Genomic DNA, 12,316 nt, shown 5'->3' with positions numbered 1-12,316 from the left:
TTATTTCATAGCAGGTCTTCGGTCCAATATGATCTGTGTTTCTGAGCCTCTTTTTTTAGACAAAATGCAGTTATACTGAGGCAGTGGAAGAGAGAGTGATCTGGGTATCCTGTCTCTCCAAAGCTCCAGGTCTCGTTTCCTGTCTTGCCGAAACGCTTCAGATAGCTGAGGAAGGGACCATGACCCGTGAGGAAGTATGTTGTGGCTCCACTGTGGTTTCAGCAGCAGTCCCTATTTTGACACAGTTCGCATGAGTGCATCTACCCGTAGCTGCTGCGTCTTATTTAGCAGACCAGGTACAGCTTAAAATTTTCAAAATTGCTTTATTAAGATAAAACACGAGAAACATTACCAGCCATTCTCTTCTCTGCTTAATTTTGGCCGCTTCTTTGGTCAACTCATCCATTGTTTCTCTGTCATGAATGCTAGCATACACCAACATCTATGCTGTTTTCAGCCCCCTGAACACTGGGACATTGAGAAGCTTGTAATGAGTTTGCATAATGATTACTTTATGCGTTACTTTATCACGTGTCTGGACCGCAGATCTGCGTGCATTATGCAGAATTATCTCAGAGGTGATGCTTGATCGCCTCGAAGAATTGATATGTTAACAAAAATATGAAAACAGAAAATAAAAATAAAAATTTGAAACTGAAAGCAATACAGCATCGAAAACCTAGGATAAATATCTATTAGAATTCTGAAAAATATTTTATTAACCCAAAAGGGGCTAATAAAGTCTACTTCATAACATAAAACCCGAAATACAATTAAAATACAATTAAAATTAGAGTTTCTACGCAAAAGCAAGCCAATCCGACAACGAACAGGAAGACAGATTTTTCCGTGCACAAAACTGAAAGTTAACGTTTGATCCCATTCGGCGAAAACGCACTGAAGTTGGTGCACAGACTTAATTTACTATCCTGCTGAGTTTCAAACGTAAATAAATGCGACTTCGTCAGGCTTAGCGAGTCTTAAACAACTTTAGAATTGTTGATAATTCTACAACTATCGCATGCAGATTAACTAAAGGCATAAAAGCCTTAACCGGAACAGAAAAGAAACATAATTCAGTCACTTTTAAAGCAAATAATGCACAATTTACCAATACATAAGAATAAAAAAAACTAAGCTCACCAAGCCGGGTAGCAAACTGGGTTTATATATATATATAACAGGATAACTGGAAAGCGAGTATGCGAGTACCTCGAAAAGGAGTATCTCACATAACTCGAAAACGAATAAATTCAATGTTCTGACACTACTCGTTTCCGAGTTATGCGAGATACATACATACGTACGTACGGACGTCACGAAATAATCTTCCCTAAATTTATTTTAAGTCAATTTTACAATCCATTTTAGAGTCCTTCATTCTGCCCGTACGTACAGCTGTCACACAAAAACATAGTTCAAATAGATTCGTGAGCGGTCAAATGGATATCTTTGAAATATGATACCCTTAGTTTTTCGTTATTAAAATACTTTCTTTCTTTCGTACAATGTAGTAAAAAGTAATGGAAATATGAAACTTCTTCTATTGCATTCAAAGAAATACATTTTCGTCCTACAGTAAAAGGCTGGTCAATTATCTGGATTTATGAAATACGTCGAGTGGCTTTCCAGGAACTGGCTTTATGCTATAATGAAATTTTCGACACAAATTTCTTTGTTTGTTAGAAGCCGATAAAAAAATTCCATGAAGTTATACCTTTCCTTAAAATCCACTTTACTTCCATTGTTTTCCCATATGCACAGTGATCTATTTTTGCTTAAAAAATAATAGAATTGCACAAACTCGGCATCGCCTACAACTTAAGCATTGCTCACAGCCTGGGCGCTCACCGCGAACCCAGCGTTCCTAATAGAACAGCTGCATCTTCAACATACATTCCAATGTAATGAAAATTAAAGAAAGTTCCCGTTTTTAGCCTTTTAAAAATAGGCCATTTTAAAATAACAGATAGCCGTCAGAAACACCGAACAAATTAACCAGAGAGAAATATCACACACTGATTCAAGTTCTAAAAAAGTAACATTTTGAGAAAAATGAACTAAGAACTAAAATAAAACTACCATTATCTAACAATAAAATCACCAAATTTGGCGTGCATCCGATATTTTACGTTACACAGTAATAATAAATGAAACTTACTTTCAGTCTTCGGCTTCGGCCGAATACATCTGTATCCAGATCTTTGAAATGCAAAATGTTTTTTTCTTTCAAATGATAATGCTTGTAGTCTTCGAAACCAGGCGAAAACCAGAAATGATCAGGGAAAAAATTTGCTTCAATTATTTCTAAAAATAACTCGGCACCAGTGGATTTAACAACTTGTTAAATCCACTGGACCAGTGGATTAACAAATTTGTGACAGTCTTTTTAGCTATTCTTAACTCAGATCGTATAACATCATTTCTGCCGTTACCCAACTATATATACGTAATTCGCAAAACTACACAAGCTCAATTTACTCTTTGTAAATCATGAAACTTCTCGAACAGATCTTGGAATTCGATGTTTACATTCGCCTCGCGTAATTCTACAGATCTACTCAAAACCAAGCTCTTGCGCTCTACCAATTTCATATTCGTTCCATAAATCAGACAGTTATATAATCTTGCAACCAACATTTTCTCCACTCAATCACGCTTTTGTTACTCTTTCTCTCCATTTGATAAAATAATCAAAATTCAACTTTTCATCTATACTCAGATGCACCGACATCAGACATATTCGTTAAAGAATTCTTTGAGCCAAAGAATAGATTTTTCGCAGTTTTGAACAGTTACGGTGATCAATTTAAAATTATTTATTAGCCCGAGTGGCCCTGAGTAAATCCTCTAAACTGGACTTCTACGCAAAAGATACCTATACACGGTAATAGTTCTACTCATCTTTACTTATGCCTCCCCTGCTTGGGGGGCTATCTCGAATAAGGATATGAACAAACTTCAAATTATACAGAATAAATTTTTAAGGCTCATCGCGAACGCCCATTTTTATGTTTCTAATGGCAAGCTTCACCGTGACCTTAAAATAGAAAAGGTCAAGATCTTCCTTCAAAAAGTAAATGAAAATTTCTTTAGTAAGGCGTTGAACTGCTCGCATATGGAAAGTTTCAAAGTTTTTGATTATATAATTCTTACTGAAGACCGAAATATGAGACCTTTAGCAGCCCATCTTTGTAACTCGAATTTCCCCACGTAGCCGATACAGCTTCTAAATAATGTACGTATGTTTTTCATTTAAATTTTTCTTTGTATTTTATTGTATTAAACTCTATTTTGTACCTGTGTATTTTTGTTTGAGTACCTTCTCATCTCACAAACTGTCATGACGTGCTTCATACCAACACATGCCTCTCCTGATCTACAGCCTTAATTTGGATTTGTTTTTCTGCCCTGTGACAATTGATCATCCCCTCTTCTTATCACCTTAGACCTCTCCTTCATCGGTTTGGACACTCCCACGTCGGGCACCCTTTGGGCATATGTCATTAGGAGTCGGAAACGTCGTGATTCTTCAGCAATATTCCTGCAGTATCGATATGGACTGAACTGCCACGCAATATGGTTACAGATATAATTGGACGATTAGATGTCAGTTTAAATTTCTGATAATAAAATAAAGCATCTTGTTTGCAGAAATGATATATGTTTAATTAAAATATAATTAATTTTTTGGATAACGTTTGTCGAAGTGGCTTAAATATTCATTCCGATTTATAGTAATTTTCATTAGGTTTACGAAATTTTCAAAAAGAGGTTAAATTTTGTTAAAATACAGTTTTAAATTCGAACTCTTTATAAAATGAAATAACTTGTAGTTTTGGAGATGAATTAGTATTAACATTCTTTTGTCACAGATGAGATTTTAGCTTCCTTCATACGTCAGTACCGTTGAAATGTAATTTTGTTAATTTTATATTATCATCGTTTAAATAATTTATGTATCTATTTAAAAATTTAACACCGTAATTCTATTCCCTTGATTTCTCAAGAAAGAAATACTTTTGCATGTTTTTTTTATCGTTTTCTTAATATGTAACGTGAATAGGAGCCAGTTTCCCATAAAATATCTTCCACAAAAGCGCCCTCCTCTTAGAAGGGCAGCCCTTGTGTATTTTGCCATATTCAAATAACTTAATCTAAACTAATATGTATCTGCATCTAACTAAATCTCTTAATAAAGATATTGGGTTATTTTAACAATACAACTTAAATATATTATATTATTATATATGAAAATGTGACGTAGTTTACGGGAAGAAAAGATCTAATGTAACAAATTTTAGAAATAATCTCAGAAATTAACTCTCAGATGATCACGGGATCACGGGGAGATCACGAGCTATATAAGTAGCTAAGGTAGATACAAAGAAGGTAGATAATCTCAGAGATCACATGATTTATGTATAACTAACATAACCAAGGAGGTTATGGATATAAACAAACAAGGTCATTCTTCCTCTTCTTCTCCTGAGGAATGTATCTCTTACGAACTCATCAAACGAAAATCAACTTATGGAATAAAGTTTGCTTCAAAATAGTTCTGAAGAACATGCGACTCCCACACTACTAGTAAGAACATGTGAGAAGTGAACCAGAGTTTCAGAAAGCAGTGCCTCCTTTTACTCTGCATCTGGAGAACACCATCAGTAAAGCAATATGAGTAGTATGGACAAAATGAGACGAAAGTCAAGTGACCGCGATCAGTCGCCGAATAAGGTGAATTTCTGGTGGAAGGTCCAAATCAGTGAACAGAAGAATCTAGTATGCGTAAAAAATGTTAAGGTTGGAGAATGTCAGATGGATATTTGTGTTTTTCTCTGGGAAATGGAGAACATCTAAGAGAACTGATGCAGTTGTTAGGATTAATGAGTTCTGAATAGAAGAATTTTCTGGTAAGTTTTTGAATATAGTCTTGAATTGTGTCTACTTTGAGATCACGGGGGATATACGAATTTGGAATGAACCATGGCGAATTGATAATCTAAGTCCTTTGTTTTGAAAAACTTGGATGTATTGAAGGTGCGTTTTGGCAGCGTGGCCCCAGACAGGACTAACATAGAGTAATGCTGGTCAAAGTATAGATTTACATAAAAGGAGTTTATTCCAAAGAGTGAGCCAATTTTCTAGTTGAAGAAGGAGCTGGACAACTGTACTTGTAGAAGCTTGGGTCATAATTGCAGTATCATCTGCGAAAAGATCAGGGGTAATTTGTGGGGTTTTAGGGATATCGTAAGTGTAAACGTTATATAAATATAGTGAAAGTACTGATACTTGGGGCACTCCAGCGAAAATGTTTCTCGTGGTAGAAACAGAATTGCCAGTTTTTACTGCAAATATTCTGTCTTGGAGATAAGAAGCAATAAGTCTAATGCAATGATCGGGGAAATTCAACTTGATAAGTTTGTATACAAGTCCCCGGTGCCATAACCCTATCAAAAGTTTTCGCAATATCAAGGAAAATGGCTCCGGTAGAGAACTTACAATTTAAAAGTTGATGACACGAAGCAGCTAGTGATTAGTCCTATGAGGATGACGGAAGTCAAACTGTTCTTCTGGAATGTAGGAGCTCTGTGGAATAATTTTATTAAGATGACATAGAATAATTTGTAAGCCATTTTAGAAAGTTTACTGAGAAGGCTAATTAAGCGGTAGTTCTGTGGAAACGTTGAATTTTGATGAGGTTTTTGGAAAGACAACGACGATGGCATGTTTCCATATAGTAGGAAAGTAAGAAAATTTGATGATAGAGTTGATTATCTTAGTAAGACAAGTGATAGCATTCATAGGAAGATGTTTCAGCGCTTTGGTAGAAATACCATCAACACCTAGAGCTTTTTGGGGTTTTAAGGAGCTAATATAATCGGCAACCAGCTTAGGCGTGACGAGGAATGTTAAGTTCAAAGGACCTGCGATTTTAAAGAAGGTATTAATAGTATCATTAACTTTGGAGATTCCCACACCGTCGTAACGTATTGCAAAATGTTCCTGTACTTTTTCCCACTGCTTTCCTCCCCTCCATCCTTTACTGCTACTTTAATTCGAAAGTTTCTGGCAACTCGGGTTTTAGTTAGTTCCGAAGCGGCTATTTCATTTTCGGCTTTTTGTAAAGTGGGCTTTACTTGAGATCTTCGTGGTTAAAATTTTGGAAGTATGGAAAGTGATAGTATAACTTTACTTGTAGTCCAAGTATGTTATTACTTATAAAAATTAGTGCATGTATATGACGCATGTGATTCTTATCACTTCAGTATACATGAAAACAAAAAAATCCTGAAACAAGCTCGTAGAAAGAACCCTACTGCGTGTAACAAGTGGCTGAGCACTTAAGTAGTTTAAACAAATAAGGTTAAAAATATCCGGGGGATGTTTCCCCGAAACATCAACATCTAAAAATTCATCTGCTTGAATTTTTCCTTAAAATTTTTTGCGAAGTTTCATTAATTTAACGTTTTGTTAAACGTCTTATTCAATAAGGCATACGTAATATGATGTTTTCAGAGTTAAAGTAGGACTAATTTTGTAGAGTAATGGTTTTTCATAGTGTAGGTTGGGCAAAAATTTTTCGTGCCCTTAAAAAAAAATTGAAATATTCGTTTTTATATTGCACTTATATTTATCTATTTAGAATTGGGAATTTATTAATTTTAAGATTATTTCATTTTTACATTATTTTCTAGGTATCTTTCTCCTCAATTGATATGCTGGGTATTTTAACAGAGTGGTACATTAATGATTTCTGTGTGAGTGAAACAACAGAAAGCATCAGAATTTTTTTTTCATGTTATTGGAATAAAGTTATATTTTATTTTGTGAAAGGAACTAATTTAATGTATCAGGATGATCAATTTTAAGCTCACAAAAGAACTGGCGAACGAGTTCAGAAACTGAAGTTACTATATCTCTAACTGTAGAAAAGGATCTAAGGTAAGGTGATCAGACGTCCCGCTTGTAGATTTTTAACAATTCGCTGCGCAGCGTATTAGAAAGAATCCCGATTTTTTGGAAAGAATGCACGACAAGCTAGGGAATGGCAGGAGAATAAGGTTTTTGGCGGCCATGTGGCTACTTCGGCAGGATATGTATCTTATATTAGTTTTGTTAATTTTATAATGTTAAATTTTAATAATAAATTATGGTTGACAACTGATTATCGAGAACTGCTTATCAAAGTTTGCATTGTTGATCAGTTATTAGAATTCGACCACCAATATTTGGACTTACTGGCATTTTTTGGCATTGGCAATAATGAAAACATTTTGTAACTGTCTCTCAGACCAGTATATAACTCGGTTCAGTCATTCTCAGAGCTTGACACACTCAAGTTAAAACTCAATAGCCTCAAAGATGGACATTCCTGATGTACTACTAGACACTTGATGATGTATTCATGATTAACTGACGATCAGCTACTACTCCACATATAGGCAGGGTTTATATAGCTTTTGGCATGCCTTCAAGAACATTCTGAGCTGAGCGCTGGTAAGAATTTGTTCTAAAATGTTCTTCATCCGTCTATGGCATATTGCTAATTTTGTTGCCAAATGGACGATTTCGTGTCAAATCTGACAATCCTAACCCCGCCTTCTGGGGAATCTATCTTATCACGGCTGCGTGTTTTGTAACAATATTACAAAGGAAAAAATTTCAATTTATCTGTAAAATTTGAAGTTTGGTACTTGTAAGACATTTTTGCTGGTTGCACTTTGTAATTCAAATATATTGACTGTTAAATGCTAAATTCTTAGTAGGACATTTCTTTCAAATTATTCTAACATGTTAAACTAGCTTACTTTAATTTAAACTAAAAGTAAATAAATTTTGAAAGCTTTATAAGATTTCAGAGAAAATTTACCGACTGGGCAAAACTTGAGAATAAATAATGACTAATGACCCAGTCTTTTTCTCTTATTTGTTAAATATTACATAAATGTATAAATAAAAATACATGTTGATATGTAAGTAATTATAACTTCTTTATTTCTTACTACAGCTTGATACTTGATGATGTTTCAGTTCTAATAAAGTTTTTGTGTAATCTTGGGGAGAAATTACTAGAAATTATCTTTTTGGATTGTAGATGTACATCAGTCAATCCAGTTCTTTATTAATTTTCAATTGTGATAAGAAGCTGTTTGCATAAATGTGTTCTCAAATGATATATTCACAGAGCGATAATTTTTAGTATAAAAATTCGTAAATAGCTTATTTATTTTTTGGCTGGTACGAGTAAAAGTTAATCGAATCTGTATCTTTAAATCTTTGAATAAGATTTGTATTACACTGTAAAGTAATTCCATATATAGATTTTCTGATGTCCTATTCATGTTCATTTTTAATGAAAATAAAAATAATATAAAGTCAGATTTCTAATAATTAAAATCTTCCAATCTTTGCAACAAATATGTAAATGAAATGTCTTTGCTGCTGCATAAAATTATGTCAGATCATCAGTTTGAGACCACTGATGTAAAATACACCAAAATGTACCAGAATTTTAAAAATCCATGGAAATTAATGAGTGATTATATAGGAATATGGTATGTACCAAAAAATTCGTGCTATAAATTTAGGCTTCACTTTTACAGGACTCGTACGGTCTTTAAAAGTACTTAAACATCCATAAGTTTTTTGGAAATAATTTTTTATCCTTAAAAGTTTTAAATCTTGGCCAAAATTGGCAAAAGGTTCATAATTTTTCTTTGACATTTCCGTCGAGTTTCCTGCTGTTTTTGAGTACCATTTTGGAGGAATATTGTTGGCTGATGATGCATTGACCAATATATATTTGATGAGTTAATACTTGAATTCTTTACTACTATATATAAACAGTGGATATTTGAGCTTTTGGCATGAGGCATTGCCTCAGTTGCAAAATAAACATTTCAAAATTATTTATTTTTTGCAAATGAAGAGTTCATGAAATATTACATCAAACAATTTTTTTCTCTCTTTGAAATATTATTACTTTTATTATGTGGCACTAAATTTGGTGACTTATCAACATTTTGCCAATTTCAAGATTGGTTTGTGTATAAAATTTGTTATTCGGAGCTTTATGAATGTTTTGACAATTTTTTTTACAAACATAATTGACATTGATACATAGCATTAAAATAATGATAATAGATTTAAAGTATATTTACAAAATACTATTAAAATAAAGCATTTTTATCTTCTGCTGCCATGTTTTGAACAGACATTACTTTCTATTTTTGTGACTTCTATTTTTTTCTGAAAATTTTGATTCTGAAAAGTAATAAAATAATAGCTGCTGTATAATATTTAATTATTTGTGACTAACTGCTCATCCTTAAACGCTATCTACATGCTAAGGTGAGTTATTGTTTTTCCTTAGTGTGGATGTTCGATACAACGCAAAAATGTAAAAATTAACGCAAAACTTTATTCCTTACATTTAATTAGACTTCAGTAATGCAAAACAACATATCACCTGTGGTGTTTTCAGTGGCTTATTGGTGCTTTACATTAAGTGCTGTATATTAACTGGGTTACAACTCCAGCAAAGGTACAGGAAGCTACAACACTAATTGGACCAGACAAAGTGCGGCTAACTTTCAATACTTACCGACCGTATCAAAGCAGTTTTTATGCTATAAAAATACTAATATTTAAAATGGAAAACAATATAGTCAACTCAGTCAGTGACAACAACACATTCATGATAATATAAGTTTCTAATGAATCCTGCTGGTTTCAGATTTGTTATTTGGTTAATACCAATAAAAATATTCATAACAAACTGATCTACTAGTTAAGGTACTTACATATATAGCGTAGCTACCTTTGTACATTTTGATGAATTTTATGGACGAGAATAAATGTCTTATATTTGTAAAATATTATTTATTACATACAAATATATTATTACAGGTGCATTTTATATTTTAACTAAGTATTTATTCTAAAAATAATACACAAGCTTACTGACAAGAGGGTTTCTGCTTCTTTTGTTCTGGTGGAAATTACATGGGGATTGCTCTAAAATAAGATTCAAAATAGTTGTTCCCTTTAGCAACTTTGTGCAGAATATTGTTTGTGAATATGTTTTATTGCACTTTCTTCCAGTCCCATAAGTACATTCGTACATTCCCATAAGTACAGTAATTTTAAATTGAATTTAAGACAAAGAATATCATGCCTTGTCTATAAAAACTGTTGGACTTTGGAATACCTCTCTCCACCCCACTCACACAAAGTACATAAAAAGTGGTATTGTTTGTTAAAAACTGAAAAATAGTCATATGATTGCCTAAAATGCTGTTGTGCACATGTTTCCAGTGTTTGGCCCATTCTAAAACTTTGACAATTTTGCTGCAAGTACCGTATCAAACAAAATTTTTACCATGTGTCTGAAAATAGTTGTCTACAGTTAGTTTTAATGTACTATGAAGAATATGAATTTAAAAATGCTCCATCACACGTTATTTTATAGTAAATCATTAAAACTCATTCCTCACCAGGGTATTATGAATGAAAATTCAGTATATTCACATAATTCCTACATATGAGTAAGAATCATGTAGTAGTGAATCATCTCTTGTAACGAATGATCTTGAAACATTATTTTATATAGGTTAATCTTGGAGATCATAAAGGCATATAAATAATCATGAAATTCTGAAGTACCATATGGATTTAATTGAGAAAGGATAGTTTTACTGTGTATACTTTGAATACTTTTATTCAAAGAAATCACGAGATTTCAACAGCTACATACTCTTGTTATACTTTTTTATTCTGTCAAAACTTTTGAATGAAAATCAATTAAAGTGTTATCACAATAGCATTCATAAGAGAGAATTCCTTCTTAAGAGAGGGATGTTTCTGAGTTTTAATGTGAAAGGGATGCTTTTGAATTTTTGTAGTTTATTTTAAAATACAGTCTCCAAAATAAAGTTCCAAATGTTTTAATAGTGTTACAAACTTTCCTCGCATTGCTGGAAGTGCTGCTAGTTGTGGGAAGAATTTTCTAAAAAAAAATCTTTATATTGCATTTAAGAAATATTTCTATACTATCTACATTGCAACAACTGGAGTAATCAAGTAGGCCACTAACGATATCATTGGTGGTTTTGCGAACGAAAAAACAAACAAAATAATAATTTAATTTTAAATAAACATAGTCTTTAATTTTATTTTTTCTTCAAAAATAAACATAGTCTTTAATTTTGTTTCCTTATATGCCATTTTGATGTTTTTTTTAGTAATTTGTTTATATATCAAGAGAGGCATCAAATTCAGAGACCAGCCTAGGGAGCAAAATCAAGGACCTCCCTGGACGACAAAAGCTGTCCCTGAGCCAAGGGGTCACAAAAGATGCCACTGAGACGAAGAACATAAAATTTAATTAAATATTAATATATTTTCTAATCATATTATAAATCATTGAATAACCTGAATCATGCATTATATAAAGTGAATTCAAGTCAATTTGGAATTCCTTTGAAATGTTGCTCTTGCACAACAGGAAAGCCTCCCTTAAATTCCCTTTTCTTAGTGCAAGATACTCCCATTTTTTAATATTTAAAGGTTGGCAGTTATTCTATAACCAAAATAAAAGATAATTCATGAAACTTGTAACAGTCTTTTTTTATCGAATTTTATTTCGTACTGTTTATGAGCTATACTAACACATATTTTTAATTGCATTTGGGGAAAAAAAAATTTTGTCACCAATAAATGTGGAAAGTTTTGCACAGTTTGAAGGAATCAGAAGCAAATATTGCTGGTTTAATGGAAAAGTTATGTTATTAACACTTATAAATAGAATGGAAGTAATTCATAAATGTATTTAAACCGAGGGCATCGAAAGTAGTTTATATGAGCAAGTTAAATATCACTAAACTAAATTTTGATTAATTTTAAGGTTAATTTATTGCCATCATATATATAGGGTGTCCTATTAATGCAGCAAAAAACTCAAAGGGGAGATGGTTGACATCAAGAACAGCAATAATTACCATTGAAATCAGTGCATCAAGTTTGCAAAAAGTCTGAATGTTCTAACTTTTCAACTCTACCACAAGATGGCACATAAATGAACCAGTCGCACACAACACATACAAACTAGCATCTAGTCTATGATTTCACTGTGTCAGCTGTCTTTTATCAGAAGTTATTTCAGTTTTATTAATATGAAGCAATTAATTGCAGGAGTGCAAAATCACCCAGTTATGTTGGATGCATGATTTCTGAAGATAAATTGATGATAACTTAACTATCTGCAAGCTCCTGCTTTAGATGCAATTGCATGAGAAGTTGATGGTAAGTAGAT

At 32.7% G+C, this 12,316-nt stretch overlaps 1 long non-coding RNA gene across 6 annotated transcripts in view; it reads left to right on the top strand.

The window, feature by feature from the left end:
- Positions 1–5,919: 5,919 nt before the first annotated feature.
- Positions 5,920–12,316, top strand: part of LOC118187431 (uncharacterized) — a 61,706-nt gene continuing 55,309 nt past the window's right edge. The window contains exons 1-2 of one of the 6 annotated variants that reach the window (XR_004757938.2): positions 5,920–5,944; positions 12,196–12,306. This is a non-coding gene — a long non-coding RNA (uncharacterized LOC118187431). Of the gene's footprint in view, positions 5,945–6,052; positions 6,208–7,481; positions 7,501–12,195; positions 12,307–12,316 lie in introns of those variants that run through there. The other 5 variants (XR_015038383.1, XR_004757936.2, XR_004757942.2 and 2 more) reach the window with 5 other exon arrangements.

The sequence above is a fragment of the Stegodyphus dumicola genome, chromosome X1 (assembly GCF_044657685.1).
Source record: "Stegodyphus dumicola isolate Sdum_Otavi_A_Nest chromosome X1, ASM4465768v1".
Taxonomy (NCBI): domain Eukaryota; kingdom Metazoa; phylum Arthropoda; class Arachnida; order Araneae; family Eresidae; genus Stegodyphus; species Stegodyphus dumicola.
This window is presented reverse-complemented; position numbering and strand designations above follow the sequence as displayed.